General features: G+C 35.0%; 1 protein-coding gene and 1 long non-coding RNA gene across 4 annotated transcripts in view; one reads left to right on the forward strand and one right to left on the reverse strand.

The window, feature by feature from the left end:
- Window positions 1-12898, reverse strand: part of LOC136038236 (uncharacterized) — a 73026-nt gene that overhangs the window by 30916 nt on the left and 29212 nt on the right. The window lies entirely within an intron of this gene.
- Window positions 1-12898, forward strand: part of LOC136038235 (uncharacterized) — a 76588-nt gene that overhangs the window by 16704 nt on the left and 46986 nt on the right. The gene's annotated exons all lie outside the window — the stretch shown is intronic.

Here is a 12898-nt window from a genome sequence, read left to right on the forward strand (position 1 = left end):
TCCACATTTTTGTAGATTGGACCTTGAAATTTTTTCTATGGGGTTCTCTGATACGCTGAATACGATGGTGGGATTTTCGTTAAGATCCCATGACTTTTAAGGGGTGTTTTCCCCTATTTTCCAAAATAAGGCAAATTTTCTCAGGCTCGTAACTTTTGATGACAAAGACTAAATTTGATGAAACTTATATATTTAAAATCAGCATAAAAATCCGATTCTTTTGATATAAAATTAAAAAAACGAGTTTTTTTAATTGAAAGTAAGGAGCGACATTAAAACTAAAAACGAACAGAAATTACTCCGTATATGAAAGGGGCTTTTCCTCCTCAACGCCCCGCTCTTTACGCTAAAGTTTGACTCTTTCTCTGAACTAAAGAGCGGGGCGTTGAGGAGGAAAATCCCCTTTTATATACGGAGTAATTTTTGTTCGTTTTAAGTTTTAATGTCGCTCCTTACTTTCATTTAAAAAAAATCGTTTTTTTTAATTTTATTTCTGAATTTTTTTTAATTAATGCATGTTTTGATCCTGGCTCTCCGCACATAAATAATTAAAACTAAATTTGCATATTAATATTTTTTGGCTAAATGGCTTTCTCATAGTTTTAATCGGAAGATTTTGAGAAAAAAGGAGAGAGGGTGGAAGCCTAGTTGCCCTTCAATTTTTTGATTACTTAAAAAGGCAACTAGAACTTTTAATTGTTTTACGAACATTTTATTATTAAAAAATTTACGTAATTTACGAATTAATTTACGTAACGAACTTCTATATAGTATATTTTTATTGCGTATATGAGGGAGTTCACCCCACGTCGATACCTCGCTCTTTACTCTAAAGCTTAAATTCTGTCCCAATTCCTTAAGAATGACCCTTGAATCACAAAGGCCGTAGAATAAATAGTTGAAATTGCTAAAAATACTTTAGCGTAAAGAGCGAGGTATTACGAGGAGATAAACCCCTCATATACGCAATAATTTCTGCTCGTTTTAAATTTTAATGCTGCTCCTCACTTTCAGTAGAAAAAAACTTTTTCATATTTATTTTTTCATTGTTTTTTTTAAATAATGCTAAAAAATCCTGCGCCCCCTTCATTGAAAGTCTCTTCCCCCATGAGCAGTTTTTCCATGGAAAGATCCTCCCGCGTAACCCACCCCCCCCCCTCAACTCTCCCTCCCAAACAAAAAAATACCCCTGAAAACGTCCGTACACTTCTCACTAACCATTACTATATGTAAACATAGGTCAAAGTTTGTAACTTGCAACCCCTTCCACGGGGACTGCGGGAGAGTAATTCGTCCCCAAAGACATAGTTATTAGGTTTTTCGACTATGGTGAATAAAATGGCCATCTCAGAATTTTGATCTGGTGACTTTGGAGAAAAATGAGCGTGGGAGGGGGCCTAGGTGCCCTCCAATTTTTTGTTCACTTAAAAAAGGCACTAGAACTTTTCATTTCCGTTAGAATGAGCCCTCTTGCGACTTTCTAGGACCACTTGGTCGATACGATGACCCCTGGAAAAAAAACAAAACAAATAAACACGCACCCGTGATTTATCTTCTGGCAAAAAATACGAAGTTCCACATTTTTGTAGCTAGGAGCTTGAAATTTTTGAAATTTTGAAATATAGGGTTCTCTTATACGCCGAATGCGATGGTGTAATTTTCTTTAAGATTCTATGACTTTTAGGGGATGTTTCCCCCTATTTTCCAAAATAAGACGAATTTTCTCAGGCTCGTAACTTTTGATGACAAAGACTAAATGCAATGAAACTTATATATTTAGAATCAGCATGAAAATTCGATTCTTTTTATGTATCTATTAGCATCAGAGTTCCGTTTTTTAGAGTTTCGTTACCACGACAGTTCGTGGCCACGAACTGTTTGATATCTTTTAGCATCGAAATTCCGTTTTTTAGAGTTTCGTTTACTATTGAGCCGGGTCGCTCCTTACTACAGTTCCTTACCACGAACTGTTTGATTCAGAAAGGATGTTATTGTATTGTTCTTGTCTTGCATTGGAGTTTTGAAATATATGGTTCTCTGATACGCCGAATGTGATGGTGTGATTTTCTTTAAGATTCTATGACTTTTAGGGGATGTATCCCCCTTTTTTCCAAAATAAGGCGAATTTTCTCAGGCTCGTAACTTTTGATGACAAAGACTAAATGCAATGAAACTTATATATTTAGAATCAGCATAAAAATTCAATTCATTTTATGTATCTTTTAGCATCAGGATTCCGTTTTTTAGAGTTTCGTTACCACGACAGTTCGTTACCACGAACTGTTTGATATCTTTTAGTATCGAAATTCCGTTTTTTAGAGTTTCGTTTACTATTGAGCCGGGTCGCTCCTTACTACAGTTCTTTACCACGAACTGTTTGATTCAGAAAGGATGTTATTGTATTGTTCTTGTCTTGCATTGGAGTAATCATTTAAAAAACGTAGATTTTCAACAAAAAAATTATAAAAGAAGGCCAATAATTATGTATTTTTTTTATCCAGCAGGTAAAAATGGATCTTTGAATTCTCAGTTTAAATCAGAGGAATGGCATTGATTTTTTTTTCAAACATTGACTAATAGAATATGGAAAAAAAAGTGGAAATTAACACCATTTGAGTTAACCACAGAAACGAAATACAATTGCAAAATTACTTAAGAATTTTTCACCTTCTCTATACTGCTATATATACCGCGGAGGATTTTTATACTTATTTTGGTACAAGCCCTCCTACCATATTTACGAAATTAGTTTTCAGTAAATCAAATTTTTACAGGACAATTCTCTTACTAAATGCTAAATCTCAACTGAATTTCAAATTTTAATTTTCGTGCTCAACAGACATATCAAGATTTAAGAAATGTAGTTGATTATCTGAAAATTTTAAGATTTGAAATACTTTTAATTAAAAATCTACCATAGCTTGAAACCCCGAGAATTTAAATCCTATACCTATACCTATTAAATATAAAAATAACAAACACACAATTATTTGTTCATGAAGCTGTATTTTGACTCATATGAGGAGCTCCTCATATGAGGAGCTCTTGAAGCTTATACCTACATGTATCTTTATTAGAATTTATATTTTTCTGAGATATTGGTCTTTATTTAAATATTTCAGAATGAGTGGAAGAGGAAATACTAACGAGGAGCTCTAAACCGACAGGACTCCAAAATATTGAGGTATACCTTGATCGTGTAATAAATAGATATTGTGGGAGTAAAAAGAAAAAAATAGACTTTTTCTTATAAAATCGTGAAGTCTATAACTAACAAAAATATATTGAACTTTAAAAAGTGGAAAAATACGCTACATAGATATGAAAAGTGAAATTTTGATTAGTAGTTTCTTGACATTTCGTCAAAGTTGACACTATTTATTAAAACATTACTTGTAAAAATGATTAGTTAATGTTTTACTGCCTATAACTAAAACCAAAGTTTTTTTTAATGTCTTTTTTTGTATTTCTATCTCTTTGTTCTGTTTCTTTTACATCCATAAACGAAATAGTATTTAATGTTTGATCTTTGGCGCATATATGATTGGATCTAAATCCTCATTTCATTCACTTCATAACCATCATAATTACTAAGCGATTTCAAATAGTTAGGCGACATGCTAAATGGTTTGACCTATAAAAATTGTCACAAAGAATGCATGACTCCAAAAGATGGTTCAAGACCCTTTTTTTTAAAAAAAAAATACAAAGTTTAACTTACCCGCTATAATCGTCAGAAGTACAAATGCTAAGAATTATGCAGGAAATATTAAATATCAATTTTTTTTTGTAGATAGTGGACAGATTTTTTTGGGGCGGGGTAATTTTTATAACTTGTTATTTAATATCCATATTTTTACACCATTTTAACTTTAACATATTTATTAGAACTTTAATCCTCACTAGGTTTAAGATTAAATTTACGACCATTTCCACTACTTGCCTACGACATATAATTTTTTGAGGTTCCCTTAAAATTTTATTTGCTCGTAACTTTATTGGAGTAACCTATTATGCGCCCCCGCTAAGAAAAATTTTAGATCCGTCCCTGGTCTAACTCCAGAACAGAACTTAGCCGAATCAATCATGATCTAACTCCTTTTCTTCAAATTATATTCTGAATTATTTTCTATGTCATTTTGCCTCTTGCAATGTTTACTTTCTATTCTCTTTACCAGTAACATTTGACAATGGTGCAAAAGAGAAAAAAAGTCCACCTTTTCTCCTTTCTTCGTGTCCTTAAGTGTCCATTTTGTTTTCCTTCATCTTCTTATTTGCTGGGCTACTTGCAGCAAATAAGTAAAAAGTTGAAAAACTTTTTCAACGAAATAAGTTTCTTAAAGAAAAGTAAAGATTTATGTTAAACCAAAAAAATGAGTAAAAATAAATTCAAATAATTTTCCAAGCGTAAAACTACCGCAAATCGCCATAAAAAATATATTTAACCCAAAACGAACAGAAATCACAATAAATAACCAAGTAAAACTGAAAAAAAAGCAAAAATTAATGTGAGTAGGGCTGACAACCCCCACACCTCAAGAACAGAACATAATTTGTACTTTATTGGAAACAAAATACAATTCAATGCTTTTACTTCTTTGACTTAAATACGTCCTGAGACCATACTGGCTATGCATGACGTATGAAAACAAGAAAGGAAATAATAAATAAAAAGAAAAAATCAAATAGGTGAAAAAAGAGGATTTTGGAATCCATATGAAAATATTCATATAACCTTTTAATGTTAAGTTATTATAAATTGGGCTTAAGGAAATATCTCCTGTGTCTCTATTTATAGCCAAATTTCTATTTATATGTTTCTTTTTATCTCAATTGCCTCTTTAAAATATTGCAGTAGGCCATTTACGGTAGATATTAAAGTTGCCTCTTCAAAAAGAACTAAATGGTCAGGATTTTCGTGTATATGCTGGGCCACAGCTGAATCAAAGCTGTCATTTTTATTTTCAAACCTGAGGGATTTATCTATTGAAATTTTGTGTTCATTCAATCGTTCCCCTAGTTGTTGATGGGTCCTGCCAATGTAAAATTTTCCACATGAACACGGGACTCGGTAGACACAACAACCTGGTATAGGGTCCGTTTTATCCTTTCCCGAGTTGAAAAAAAGGTTTAACGTTTTGTTTAACTTTTTCTGACAAAAAGTTGAACATTTTTCAACTTGGGAAAAGATAAAACGGACCCTATACTAGGTAGTGGTGTCTACCGAGTTTTCTCTATCCGAGTGGTGTCTACCGAAACAATTTATAAAAACTTAATATTAAAAAACTCCATGAATATTTTCACCCGGTCTAATTTAAGACAGCCTGTCTGCATACCTAATGAAAACCGAAATTGTAGACAGGCGAAATCTATTGCAAGGCAAAGGATACTTATTCAATCTAATTGGTAATTTCTCTTTCATTGATTTCAAGTTGGTTTTTGTTGTTTGATTCAGTGCTTTTTCTCCTCTCGTAGAGTTCACTTAAGAGGGTTAGATATTGTTGTTGTTTTTTCTTTGTTTTTTTTCCTCTTTCTTATAATTTTTTTTTAGCACTCAGGACCAAATCCTTGTCAAAATATTTGCTTGATTTTCATTTTCATATTTTGCTACTGGCTGACAAAATTCTTGTTTTTCACCTATTTGATTTTTCTCTTTTCATTTATTATTTCCTTTTTTTACTTATAATAAGTAAAGAAGTATTAAGACTTTAAGGACTAAATAGAAGAATATGTATTTTAAACTGACAATCTATAACTTGTTTTTTTTTTTTTTTTAATGAAGTGCAAATTATGCTCTTATCTTGAAAAGACATGGGGGCTATTGGCCCAATCTTTTTAATTTTTGCACGTTTTGAGTTTGGCCTGGTTATCTGTTGCAGCTTCTCTTCGTTTTGGGTTTAATTTATTTATTAATGGTGATTTGTGGCAGTTCTACACTTGGAAGATAAGAAAAACTAACTCGTAGAATTTGACAACTCTTTCGTCCGTAAAATATTAAACAATAATAACGTGTTCGTTCCCAAAGGAAAAAGTTCCCGAATGCTTTCAAAGGGAAGCTAAACCTTCTTAAACTTTATGGTGTCATGTGTTTTTAGCTTAATTCTGAGGATTTTTGCCTACATTTTTGTTCTTCTTTTTTTTTATTTGACGCCCGCTTTTGCCAAAGATTGCAGAAATTCATATGGAGGTCCTTTCAACAAAAATGTATTTACGATTTTTTTGTTCAAAGTTTTTAAGATGTATGGTGTGGGAATTTTTTTTCACTTTCCTTAGATCTTTTCAACGAGAATAAACTTAAATATAATTCTCAAAACCCTATTTTTCACTGGGGGAGGGGGTCCAAGCGGTATTTTTACGGGGGGCAGGTATTATTTTCCACGAAGGTATTTTCCCCAGGGGGGATGTAAACGCCTAGAACCCAAGTGTTATTCATATCAATTTTCATTCATCCTGTAGACACCCTTTAGGCTATAATTTATTCCACCATTTTATTAAAAGAATCTTTTCGCGTTACATTCAAATACAACCAAAATGGTAAAATTTTGATAACTACATAATAGAACGTTAGGAACCAATACAACCAGATTTGTTCCTCAGCTTGTTACCGCATTGAATCAATGAATAATGTTTCAACATTAAATACGCTGTCCAGGTCTCTTCAGAATTTATTCAGTCTTCGGATTTATAGTTACGGACAGGGTTTTTGCTTAAGAAAGCTTCTACCCGATTTTACAGCATATTCCGATTCAAAATAGCCCTGCAATCCCTCTAGATACTGTGTTGATTCGCGTAACAAATTGTTCCTTCCCTTTAAAAAATAGGAGTTTCGGTTTGGGGCCTAACTGACACTAGCTGATCTTAGAATGCCTTCTTTGTTGATGGAGACAGTGTGTTTTCTTTTAAGTCCAAAGCTTTATTGAGTTTGGGAGCAAATCTAAAAATTGATAGCGTAGAAGGGAGAAAATCAATGCAAATTGCCATCTCTTGCCTGTTCGATGGAAATACTTGTCATCTTTGTTCTTTTCATAGAAAATAGGAAAACAGAGGGTATTTTTCTCTGGCTAAATTGATTTTGCAACAAATTGAATGCTAAATCTTATATATTAAAGACAATGATCCTGTTAAGAAACTAGTTCAGAGAAAGGTGTGAAGGATGAAATGAGATTAGTAGCAAGATGATTCCGTTCTCATCTCTTTATTTCTTATTTCAACCCAACTATATTTATTTGAAGTACCAAGGACATGGAAATAAAACAATTTTCCCTTCTAGACCCATCTGAGGTCTATTCTTACCTGACAAGTTCCATTTTTAAGATATTACTTTGGTTGTTTCAAAATTATGAAGCTCCAGGGGAATATTATATTTTCACAGTAATACCAAGTTGAACCGTGACGCTTTTCAGGTGTAAATATTTACATTTTAACAATCTGTTGATGGAGTTTGTAGGGCAGTATCACATTTTTGTCAGCCTTGACACGTGACTGACGTGAAAAAAATAGCAAAAACGGCTAGTTAAATTTGACAATGCTTTTCGACGGCAAACATTGAGATATTAACAATTTTTTGATTCCCTGAGACAGGTCAAAGAAGGTTAAATCTTCTTTAGGTGTTTAGCACCTTATGCTTTTAGCTTATTTTTGGCTAATTTTTCACTGTTTTTTTTTTTTTTTTTTATTTGCTGACTACTACTACCAAAACCTTCGTGATTGCATATCGGGTTGTTTTTAATAAATATTAAATTCGCCATTTTTCCTAAGTTTTAAGACTACACAGTTATAAAATATTCTACTTAACCAATCAAATCAATCATTTATCATTTTCACTGTCCTTGATACTTTAATCCCCTTTCATCCTCGAAGGCTGTCTTAAGATCTTTGTCTTAGCATACTGTGAATGTACCTCCTATATGAACTTGTACGTTTCGTCAGATGGAGAAGATACGGTATTCTGATCTAGAAAAGCTGTCTTTCCATCTCTTTGAAGAGTGATTTTTAGGGCAAGACTTGGCCCTCAAAGACCATATACGAGATGCGGGTGCTTTGAATGTATCGTAACCGTCTAAGGCATTGCAGTTTTGCTCTGCCAAGTGGGTATGTTTAAGCTTTAGACTTCAGTGAAGCTTGTTGTGGCAGATTCTGTTACCGAAGGTTATACCAGCAATGAGTCGCATTGCTTTTGTTTTGAAGGCAGGGAGGAGGTACTGATCATTCACAGTTTATACGGCTTTCTCACAACTTTGTTATAATTTGTCTATTTGTGGCCGTTTTGATAAATTCATTTCCCACTTCCTTGAAAATAAATGAATATGTGCGTGCCAGAGCAAGGTAAGTATAACTTGTGTCAGTAAAACTTATTTCATATTTGATCTTCACAATTTATTTTCTTATCACCGCTATCAGGCCTAAAAGTGAAATTTAAAGTCACTAAGAATTCGAGTGATTGCCGAAAACAACCACAATAATAGTTTTCTTCTGTTTGTAAATAAATACAAAACAAAAAAATTGCTTCTAAAAGTTGGTTCGACCTTAAATTCTCTACCTCCAAACTTCTAAATATATGCTTTCCTTGGGCTTGAGCTCTAGAAGACATAAATTTCATGGGCAAATTTTAAAGTATTTTGGTTCATAGAATGGTCGACTGGGTTCTTTGATTCAAAGGAAAGATACTTCTACATCTGGGGCTTAGGTTCAATTTCATCCCTGGCACGACAAAGAAAGTATGGCCATGAACACGGCCATATGAAGTCGGTATGGTGAAGAATAAGACAGTACTTTCTCTGGTGCTGGAAAATTAAAATGTAAGAGATAGGGTTGATTGTGAATAAGGGCTGCTTTATGAATTTGCTTACCCTTACATAGTAGCAGCCTGGTAAGAATAATAGACTCGAAATAAAATATAAGACTCGATTGTCTCATGAAGCATAGGCTTTAGTTTCAGAAATTCTAGACAGGGTTGCCAACCCATGAAAAGAGTTACTAAATTTTAGTAATATTTTGTCGATTTAATGATTTTATCCAACATTTTAAGAATCTATGCGCTGATTTGAAGTTTTTTGTTTAGGAAATATAAAAAGTCACTAAAAATAGTGAAAAATCACTAGGGGCGGCAACCTTGATTCTAGAGCTTATACAAAATAAACGCAGTTTTGCTTTCCTTGCTTGCAATAGAACGTATGTGACGTCTTTAGGCGCAGTGGGCGTCTTTCCGTCTCACATGACATCTGAAATTCAGACGTTACGTGGGTAAGCACCTCAGACTTTTATTATAAGCTACTTTTCACTAAAAGATATTATTCAAGGTATCCTCACAAACGAATGACACTTTGATTGACTTAAAATTAGACATTAATATAAAGAATAATCGATAAATCTACTTGCTAGGGCCCCCACAAAAATTGAAGTAGGACAAAGCCCCCAAAAGTTTATTATTTCAGGGCTATTAGAGGTATATCAAGCCAAAACCTAGTGTACTATAAACAAGCAGATCTGAGCATATGTAAGGGTAAGACATAGCACACCCCTCCAAGGAAACTCAAAACCAGCTGCTAACTTTATTACCTACCTTAACCAAGCAGTGTTATTCTCGTACATAGAACTAATCACTTTAATGTAAGTGTCTGGTATACCATACAAGGATAAGATCTTTTCTCAGATAATTCTAGAACAAACCCATTCTCTTCTCTATTAAACATAAAGTTTTTTCACTAATATTCTTAGCCGTAGTCTTAACTTTCTTCCCTAAGACCCCATCGGCAGCTTCACAAATTGTCTTTCTAAAATTATTCCAACCATCTTCCACATTGTCAAATTTTAAACTCTCAAGTTTAGCATTCATGAATGTTTCTCTCAAATTTTCTTGCTGGAGTCTACCAGCATCATACTTCCCCGGGAAGTAGTTATCTTTCCAAAATTTTAGCTTTAAATTAACCCTAGACGCTACTAGATAGTGATCTTTACTTTTAACATCAATAAGAGCACTCCTATATACCCTAGTATCTTGTATTGATTCTGCCAGTCTTCGCTTTACTATAACATAATCGATAAGGTTTTTCTATCTTACCATCACATGAGTACCATATCAACTTATTGGTCATTTTACGATCAAACTCTGGATTGATTATAACTAGATTGTTGTACCTACAAAATTGCAAAAGTCTGTAGCTATTGCTATTTTGTTTTCCTACAACAAATTTACTTATGCTAGGATGCCACATATCCCTATATCAACCGACCTGGGTGTTAAATCTCCTAGTAAAACCCCATATTTCTACCTGGGACCCTGTGTATTTGCTCCTGTAACTGTAAGTAAAATTCATCTGAGTCACTCACAAGTATCTCCGTCAGTCGGTCCAACAGGGGCATATACTACTATAACTGATACCCCGAACTTTTTAATCCTAAAATGAGCAATTAGTATTCCATTATTAATACCTTTCCAGCCTAAACAAGACTTAGCAGCTTCTTTATTCATTATGAGCCCTACTCCCTGTCTATGCACCCCTTCCTTCCTGCCTGAGTAAACATATTCTATGTCACCTAATTTTATGCTTCCTGCCCCTTGGATATGAGTTTACGAAAGTCCTAATAAGTCCATTTCGAATCATCTGAATTCGTCAGTCAAAATGCCGATACGATAGTCATTTTTTAACGTCATAACATTCCAAATTCAAACTTTGATGTTCTTTAAAGCATTGAAATTATTTTGGCCTCATGAAAACCAATGATCCCGGATACTTTTGCAGGACAGGGATAAACATATCTTGTCAATTCAACACATGACTTAAGCCGACTTAGAACTGGACAGCAGGAAATCCCTGGGACCTCCAGTATTAATGGAGGCTTTGTCCAATCCTCGGCCCACCTTGGTCTCAACATGGTTTTCAGAACTTGGCAATACTCTTCTATAAAAAAAAGTCAAAATCCTGCACAGATAGTCCCAAGTGTATTACCTCCTACTTATTATATATATTCATGCCTGTAAATATTATGTTGCTACGAGGAAGTAACCCATAGAAAATTAGCTAGGAAGAAGAATTTCAGCCCGAAAACACCCATCGAAACAGACCAAGCCCAGAAGAAATATACATTGATCAGAGTCTCGTGCGATTGCTGTGTCGTTTACTAGGCTGTAATTTCCTCTAGGGGGGCCACTCCTCAAGTGGGAATAGAGTTGGCCGCAAGGTCCCCAGTCTTGCAGGTACTCCGATAGGGTCGAGGCAGCCCTTTGCACAGGTCGTTGTCCATAGATCTAGATCTTACACCCTGCCTTAGTTGTCCTCCAATAGAGGATCCTCCTACGACTGTGTTCTGCATCACCATGCAATTTAACCCGTTACTGGGAGAAGGTTTGTAACTCAATGGACGTGTGGAGACGCCGGTAGGCTCTGCTGAGTGTACATTTGAGGGGCCTTCTTCCTCCTCCACCTATATTTATAGAACCAGGTGAGGGTACCCCAGTTTTATTATGGGCCCCCAGGGACAAGGTCCCCTCTTGGACCATGACTCCTATGGAGGTATCCAACATATCTATAGGGTGTTCCCCTATTGCCATCTGGGGACACGCTGAGTGGCCTGGAATAGGCCCCTCTTTTCTTAAAACTAAAAGCTAAGTACCTCAGAATCAGCTAACATCCCCTAAAAATCATCTAACAACCCTTTTATACAGATCATTTTCGGTTGACTTTGTCATAAGGAGCACAGGAAGGCAATGGGAGATCACAGAACCAAATGGATTGGAAAAATTCTCCTGGACTTAGATTATGCTGATGATTTATGCATCCTAGATGAGAATAGGAGCAAAATGAATGAACTTTTAAAGGATTTGTGAGTTCAGGGTGCTAGAATCGGTTTAAAAATTAATGTTAAAAATACTAAGTCACTAAGGTTCGGAATAACTGAAGATAAAATGTGACGTTGGGTAATGAAAAGATTGATCAGGTGGGCAGCTTCACTTACCTTGGTAGTATTATTAGTAAGGACGGTGGGAGCAGTGAAGATCCCACGGTCCACATTAAAAGTAGTATAGCCAAGGCTCAGGGTGTTTTTTTCACAGTTAAGAAAATATTTGGAAGAATAAGAAGATAAGTCTGAAAACCAAGATTAGAATATTGGAAGGTACAGTGATGACAGTGGTCAAATTTGGCTCTGAAGCAAGGGCACTCCGAAAAGTGGATGAAGATTTACTAGCTGTTTTCCAGAAAATTTGCCTACGGATTGTTTTGGGTAACCAGCTAATTGACCGTATTTCAAACCGTAGGCTGAAACAAAAAATTTCGTTCAATCCCAATCTCTAGGGCTATAATGAGAAAAAGATTTAAATGGCTAGACACGTTCTGTGGATGAAGGATGACAGCTTGCCAAAGATTGTCCTTTTCGGCCAACCGTCTAGGGCTAAACAGAAAGCAGGCCGTCCTCGCCTGGGGTGGGAGGATGTCATAAAGAAAGATTAATAAGAAATGGGAACTTCCTGGGAGGGTGTAAAGAGGGAGGATTTGAATAGATCGGGATGAAGGAGGATTGTGCGTAGGTGGCTTGGTGCGTAGTGCGTAGACGGCTTGGAGGATTGTGTGAAAGAGGAGGCCTCAAGTGACTTGGTGCTGTGGTGAGCTGTTAGTAGTAGTATTAGTATGAACAATTGGGCAAACATTCCTTACCCTTTAGCTGGCTTGTTTCCCAAGCCTCACCCCCTTTTTAAAAAGTCTCAGCTACATTAGGTCATAAAAGGACCTTTGAAGCGAAAAAAACTTTATTGTCGTTACTGCAATCCTATAAACGGAATTGGACCTATCTTAGTTATTTAGTTTCTAAATATTATTACGATCTATCTAGCCTCTTGTTATTGTCTATACTATGTTTTCTCGAGAGGCTTCATATCTAGGGCCTATATTATTTATTTAGG

Source organism: Artemia franciscana, chromosome 17, assembly GCF_032884065.1.
Source record: "Artemia franciscana chromosome 17, ASM3288406v1, whole genome shotgun sequence".
Taxonomy (NCBI): Eukaryota; Metazoa; Arthropoda; class Branchiopoda; order Anostraca; family Artemiidae; genus Artemia; species Artemia franciscana.